This window comes from Trichechus manatus, unplaced genomic scaffold (assembly GCF_000243295.1).
Source record: "Trichechus manatus latirostris isolate Lorelei unplaced genomic scaffold, TriManLat1.0 scaffold00137, whole genome shotgun sequence".
In the NCBI taxonomy this organism is placed as follows: domain Eukaryota; kingdom Metazoa; phylum Chordata; class Mammalia; order Sirenia; family Trichechidae; genus Trichechus; species Trichechus manatus.
In genome coordinates, this window is record NW_004444073.1 from 5,409,781 (window position 1) to 5,417,421 (window position 7,641).

Consider the following 7,641-nt stretch of genomic DNA (forward strand, 5'->3'; position numbering starts at 1 on the left):
AAAGCAAATGGCTCCAAGAAGCTAGGTATAATGAGGCATATAAAGAGGAGGGAGAAATATAGAAGGTCAACCATTGGCTAATCTTAACATGATTGATTGAACCCTGCCCTCCCCCTTTTACTCAGATGAAACTGGTCCTGGGTCACAAGATGATCTCTGACTCTCCACTCAGCCATATATTTTGAAATTCAGATTTAGTTAACCTGACTTGGAACAGGAAAGAAAGGATTTGCAGCTTTAGTTGAAAGGAAAGTCACCGTCAGATTAATTTTGGTCAGGAATTTATTTAAAGTGAGTATTTTGTTTTGTGCGTTAAAAAAAAAAAACCCTCAAAATCAAAGCAAGATATCTGCTATCGATTTCTCTCTTTGACAATATGTGACTATTAATTAATGAAATACCTTTATTCCCTTTATTTCCCTGCTCCAACATTAAAGGCCAAATGAATCTATCAATTAGTAAATTATTAAGATTTAAATTAATAGATTTTATTTTTCACCAACAAACACATCTATCCTCTTAAGTTTTGTAAACTGTGTTCATTGATTAAAGTAAAACTTATAATATTGAACAAAAAATAAATTGATAGATTTGATTTTCTGGAGGGGTTTTTTTGTTTTGTTTTGTTTTGTTTTTTCATTATTTCTAATTTCTGGGAAACTTAAAAAAAAAAAAAGTTGCCATTGAGTGAATTCCAACTCATGGCGACCCCATGTATTTCAGGGTAGATCTGCATTCCATAGGGTTTTCAATGGCTGTGACCTTTTGGAAATAGGTCTCCAGGCCTTTCTTCCAAGGTGCCTCTGGGTGGACTCAAACTTCTAATCTTTCAGTTAGCAGCCAAGTGCTTAACCAGCACCTAAGCGTTTGTGAAACTTGGTTGTTGTTGTTGTTAGGTGCCATCGAGTCAGTTTTGACTCATAATGAACTTATGTACAGCAGAACAATTATGGATGGTAAAATATGAAGTGATACTTTTTAGCTTTTCAAGTTGATTGAATAATTGACAGAATCTAAAAAGTTCTAACTAGTTGCTCAGAAATACAAATGGGTATTCCTTTCTCCACTGATAAAGACATCCAGTTTCAATATTATAGAAGAAAAATAATCTTGCACAGACTGAAGCCCTTTATGAAAACTTCTCTGCTCTTTGGCATATGCATTTCAGATCTAGAGTTTGCCATCAGGTTATGAGTGATTTCTGTTTCTATGACAATGAGAAAAGAAACTCCAAGGCAACAGGGTCCAATGATTATGTACAGAGATGAAAGTCCATTATGCTGCTTCTCACTTCTAGATCCTTTATATCCCTTGTCAAAAAAAAGTATCCTAGAGCTCTTTGAAACAAAATTTTCAGTTACTTTCAGTGTTTTGCTGTGTCCTTGTTCCTTTTCTATGACACAGTTTCAAAACATTATTCTTACTTGTAAATGTCTCTAGCTTTCTCGTTTATGATTTTTTGTATGTCACCTACAGACAGCATGATACAGTAAAAAAAAAAGAAAAGAAAGAGAGAGAGAGAGAGAGAGAAACCAGTGTTCTGGTCCTTGTACAAGGCCATGTAAGTAATAAGTAACTTCTCAGGATGTCAGATTCTTTATCTGCATAAAAGGGAAACTGTTACCTTTCTCTTAAGGTTATACTGATTAAATTAGAGTATATATAAAGGGCCTTTTCATTCTTCCGGGGTGCTGACACACAGTATAAGAAAGTGCTCAGTAAATGTTAGCCCCTCCTTGAGGGACACTCCACCAGATACCCCATCCCTACCTCCAAGCCGCCACCACATATACACACTTAGTGGAATTAGAAAACAGAGGTCTGTTGTTGGCTAACTCGCTGTACAAACACTGGCAGAGCCCAAACCATCTTCTGCCCTTAGAGACCAAAATACCTGTCTTGATATGATAGTAGCCAACTTTCTTTTCATGCTATAAAAGTTTTTATTTTGTTTTAGAGTAGAGTAAGCAGGCTGAATTCCTTGCTTCTTTCTTTACTTTAGAAACAATATTACAGAATCCATTCATATGACATTGACTGATTCTGCTTGTTTTATTGTTGCTAACCTTTTTTCTTTTTTCTGATTATGGACTTGATAGATACTAGTACTAAGACTTTTTTAATCAGCCATTTTTATTCCGCTAAGATCTTTTATTTTATAAAGCTCAGAAAATAAAAATAACCCCTAAATCTCGTCACTGATGTGGTCTTATGTATTCTACTTCAGATTTTTCTATGCTTATATAAAGATGGGTTCCCCCTGACCAAAAATTAGACTTTTGCTGTAGATAAGGTCTTGTAACTTTTTTCACTCAATAGTAGTGAGTAAACATAGGTAAATACTGATCCTGAGGAGCAGTATCATTCAGTGGTTACAATCATGAATTCTGGAGTCAGAGACCTGAGTTTGAATCCATTTCTGCTACTTACTATCTACAAGCATTAATTTACTCACCTGTACAATAAGGAGAATAATAGCATATACCTCCTACGGTTTTTATATTATCTGAGATGAGGAATGGCAAGTGCTCAGAAGTATCTGGCACATAGTAAAAAGTATAAAAAGTTTTACCTATTTATAATCATTTTTAAGAGCTGTATAGGAGTCATGGTGGCACAGCGGTTTAATGTTCAGCTGCTAACCAAAAGATTGGCAGTTCAAACCCACCAAGTGGCTCTGTGGGAGAAAGACCTGTCACTCTTCTACAGTAAAGATCATTGTTGTGTGCCGTGTAGTCTATTCTGACTCAGAGCAACCCTATAGGACAGAGTAGAACTGCCCCATGGAGTTTCTGTAGGCTGTAATCTTTACAGAAGCCAGCTGCCACTTTGTTGTAAAAACATTAAGAGCACATTTGCCAATTCAACATTTTTCACTTGTACAATTCAATAAAATTGCACCAATCATGTTGTGCAGGCATCACCAGTATTATGTAAGGCTTTTAATATGTATCACTAAATAAATAGCCCTCCCAAAAGGATTGTAAAACCTTAACACTTAATACGCTTTACTGTTGAAGGTAATTCGTCTTGAGTCATCTTTCAAAGTGATATATTTAAAACTCTTAACTATATGAGTATACTACAGCACAGTCATTATTTTCATACATAATTTTCAAAATGGAGCACCTGGCTGCTCTTGAGCCACAGTTCTCTTGTTCCACCTCTGTCCTCCAATTACTTCTTAGAATTTAAGTTTTCCTCTTAGAAGAGTATTTTGTTATGAATCTTCTAATCTTATTAAAATAAGGTAGCAGTGCTACAGTTTTCACATTTGATAGCAACCTAATTGGTTAATTTGTTAATGGCCTTTTTGAAGAGCAATTTTTAATTTTTTTTTTTTAATAGAAAATACTACTTCACAAACTTTGATTACTAAACTATTGCCTGGGTTAGATTTCTCTTCAGCACCGTAGAGAGAAGGCTGATATAAAAATGTATTTACATAAATGGAGTTTAGCCATGTCCTTAATGATAAAGCTTCCGGGAGCCCGGAGCCTAACTTATCTACCAGGTCCTGACACTTGGTATTAGCTTACTGCCTTCCTGCTGCTCGGGTTAAAAGCAAAACTAGTTCTCTTGAAGAGATAGAAATAGTTTTCTTCGCAGCAGTTTGACTGCTTTTACATCTAACAAGAAAGGAACTTCATTTTTAAAAAAAAAAAAATTTTCCTAATTTTATAGTAAATCCATGCATGGTTCTATGAAAATTTACAAACAGTATAGGAAAATACGAAGAAAGATGTAAAAATCACTTTAAATCCCACTGCCATGTGATACAGTATTCATATCCGTTGACCATCCATTTGTTTGCATGTCATATATGACCTAATCTTTCTACTTTTTATTGAAATAAAATATTCATACTGAAAAGCACACATAAATACCCTCACAAACCAGAAGACTCCATGAGGAAAGAAGTGTTTTGAAGTGTTTAGGTTTCTTTTTGTCTTTGCAGAGCAAGTTCCCAGTGCTGTAATAGTGCAGATTTGCCTTCTCTTAACCGTCAATGATTTCACCAGATAACTGACTGGTAACTGACTCAGAGCTAGCAAGGCTGTTGCCCAGAACATAATAAAGCACTGTGTAGTGAGACGTCACAAGACTGATTTTGCATAGGGCTTAGTCAAGGCTTTTGGAACCGCCCTCAGCTGCACCTTGTGCTATATTAGTACTTCTCAGACAGGAAGAATTTTCTTTCACTGGCGTAGCTGGTCCGGTTACCTTTGGTAAGTGTGTACAGTTCATGTAAACAAATGAGTTTCTCTTGTTTAACTTTAAATGATTTCTGTTTGATTATCTTGTTGAAATTTCAGGCATTTAAAAATACCAAGTTAGGAAATGAAAGTAGAATGATCCAGTATTGTGTAAAACTGTCTTCTTTTTAGTTTGCAAATGAATGTATAAAACTTTAGAGTATCTTAGGTCTTAGAAATTACAATTACAGGATCTAATTTTAAGAGCTTCTTGTTTGACATGTTGATGTTAGGAGAAAGCAAAGTACCCTCAGAAATCTCTTTCCAAGGGGAGAAAAAAGAAAAAACTGTAAGATCCAATTTTGTTGTTCATTGAGTTGCTATGTAACTCAGCTTTGCTGTGATAGCCACATGCTTTGTGTCCCTAGGATTAGGAACTATTTATTACTACCAGTAATGAAGATGATTAAATTTTGTTTTGTGCCTGTGACTTTTACCCAGGATATCACGGAAAGGGATTAAACAAGTATTTTTCTGAATTGATAAATGATGGATTACTACCCCTGAGACTTAGAACAAACTATAGATTGAAAATTAAAATTCAAACGTGCATATTACAGTAAAAGCCTAGAACTAAGCTTATGACTAAGTTGGATTTAGATCATTGAATTGTCTGCATTTTACACAGTTTTATTTTCTTTAAGTCAGAAAAATCAGATAATGTAGCAGACCATTTCTTAAAGCAGTTTGCTTGGTTTTTATTAGGAGCCTGTATCCAAGCCCTACATCTCTGGATATTGCTTGCCACCTGTGTTGTTGTTCTAGGACAAAACAAGGACAGAAGAACTCAGAGTACCTTAAGGGTAATCAGTATAAATTATTTAAATCTTCATGTGCCTTAGTTTCTTCATCTTTGAAAAACAGTTTAGATATTCTAGGCAGGATAGACGAATAAATTCTGACGTTTTCTAGCTCTGAAATTCTGTATTTTCATTAGTATTCATAAACTTCTGACTGAAAAGCCAACTTATATTAGTAAAGAAAACTGGTATAAATTGTCAATTTTTAAATAACTAGCCTTTGAAATTTTTTTTTCTTCCTTCCTCATCTTCCCCTCCCATCTTTTGCTATTCAGTTTCGTTTTTTTTTTTTTTTTTTTATGTCTGTATTGAGAAAGTTTCACTTTCCAGTGTTGTTTTGACTTTTTTTCCCCCCTGCTGCTGTGCTGAAAATCTAATCAGGGAAATTATTTAAATGCCCGAAGAAGCTGATTTACAACTCTTACGGAAACAACCTTGAACTTATAGTTTGATTTTGCATGTGTTAAAGTGTAACTTCTCTATCCCACCCCCTAATCATCTTAAGGTAGTGACATTTTTTAAAACCCAAACTTAATTGTAAGTATTACAGGTTGCTGGAAAAGTACAAATGTAAAAAATGTAAAAATTACAAAACACTACAAACAGTATAGTACTGTTGCTGATACCCCTGTCCATATTATAGTAATACATGACTTTTCTTATGTAAATAGTAAACACCTTACCATTCAAAATATTTCCTTAGTAGTATAATGTAGTGTGAATGTTTCTACAACTATCAAAATTAAAGCAGAGTCCTAACTTTTGAAGATACGTTAATGAATTTAATCTTTTTTTTTTCTACTTTCCTGAGACAAAATCAAATGGACCTTTAAAAGTATTTCATTTGCATTCAGATACTGTAAAACTTGTTTTAAAGCAAGTATATTTTTCATGTAGACACAAATTTTCATTAATTGATTTGTAAACTGTTATTTTCGAAGTAAAGTTACTAATCTCAAAATGAAATAACACAATAGCTAAAACTTTCTATTATCAAGGTTCTGCTATTTAAATGAAGTTCTTACCTCCTGCTTGGTCTTTAGCCTTGTACTACATGTTCCTTGTAATGAACACTGTCATAGTAGAGACCTTAACCTTATCCGAAAGCATACAAAATAATTGTTTTCCAGTTTCAAAGATGTGATAGTCCACATTTAAGGATTCCAAAGACTTAAAACTTTAAAACTTCCTTTGAAGAGAGTTCATAGTTCAAGGGTAGTATTTTCTATTTTTGAACACGTCTTCCACACTGGATGTGTTTTTTCCAACAACTCTTCTCTTAAATAAAGCATCTGCAACAGATGACTGTTGGCAAAGCAAGCCAGAACTTTATATACCAAGTATAGTTTTACAAGTCTATTGGTTTAAAAATAACTTGCCCTAAATTTCAGTGTCTTCCTTCATATAGTGCCAGAATGCTGACATTTATTATGCCTTGGTCTTTATACTTTCATAATGATGTAGACCTAGAAGTAATTTTTGTATAAGGGCTACAGTATCACTTTATTTGAGATTATCTTTAACCATAAATAAATTCTGGTTAGATTGCCACTGAAGATTCAGAAGAATGAAAGACTTTTTAGTTGAAATTTGCATACTATCCATGAGCTGTTAGGTTTATTTATCAAAAATAATGCCCTGCTAAAGTTGGCCATTATCAAATTTCTGATAACTTTTTTTTTGTTTGTGTCTTATTTAAATAAAATTAGAAGAGACCATGAGCAAGAATATTCTTTAACCTACCAGCACTGGCTTGATTTTTTTGTTGTTGATGTTTGTTAACTAAAAATTAACATTCTAAAAAGAACCATACCTGGGGGGGTGGAGAGAAATTGTGCTGCCTGACTATGTGCAACAAAAAGATCTTAGATTCCCAGATATCAAATGTATTCATCACCGCTTGAACTCTGTTTTCCTTTGTCTTTTCAAATGTTTCACAGATGATGTGGTATTTTTATAAACTCCACTTTTCCACATTCTTCTTCCTCTTTCCCAAGCTACTAAAATGGCTTGATTTAGTACTATCTGAGAAATCTAGTCTCCTTTTCAGATATTAAACATCAAAGAAAAGCCATAAGTGCTTAATACTGTATAGTTTGGTTTCTGTGAAAGAAGAAACAGACTTGCATGCAGCTTATGATACCTTCTTTGTTAAAGGTAGATGACTAAGACAGAAAGAAGTCAGACCAAGTAAAGTTTTACTAAAGTATAATCAGCTCAACAAAAGATGACTGAATCCCAACTACCATTATGATTTTGTTTTTGGGGTGGTGATCAAATGTTTATGAGGCAAATAGAGTGTAGATAGATACTTTTGCAGATACATTATTTTTCAGATGTGAAAAATTGGAAGTATCATATTACCATTTGGAAACACTATGCTTATTCAACTCTAAGATGCCATCAGTTATAAAACCATCAACTTACTAGCAGCCCTTTTAGGAAAGGGATTAAAATACATTTTATAAGACATTTCCCAATTTCACAGACTTTAAAATGGAAGAGGAAGTGGCTGGATTTTAGAATCTGATAAAAGTTGGTATTTCTACTTTAATACATAAAGAACACAACCTAATATCCAACTT

At 33.8% G+C, this 7,641-nt stretch overlaps 1 protein-coding gene across 4 annotated transcripts in view; it reads left to right on the plus strand.

Moving 5' to 3' along the window:
* NT5C3A (5'-nucleotidase, cytosolic IIIA) overlaps window positions 1–7,641 on the plus strand; it is a 55,570-nt gene that overhangs the window by 30,797 nt on the left and 17,132 nt on the right. The window contains exons 1-2 of one of the 4 annotated variants that reach the window (XM_023739592.1): window positions 4,045–4,229; window positions 4,962–5,059. The exons of 2 other annotated variants lie outside the window; for them this stretch is intronic. The gene's annotated coding sequence lies outside the window, so the exon portion shown is untranslated. Of the gene's footprint in view, window positions 1–4,044; window positions 4,230–4,961; window positions 5,060–7,641 lie in introns of those variants that run through there. One more of the 4 variants, XM_023739593.1, reaches the window with a different exon arrangement.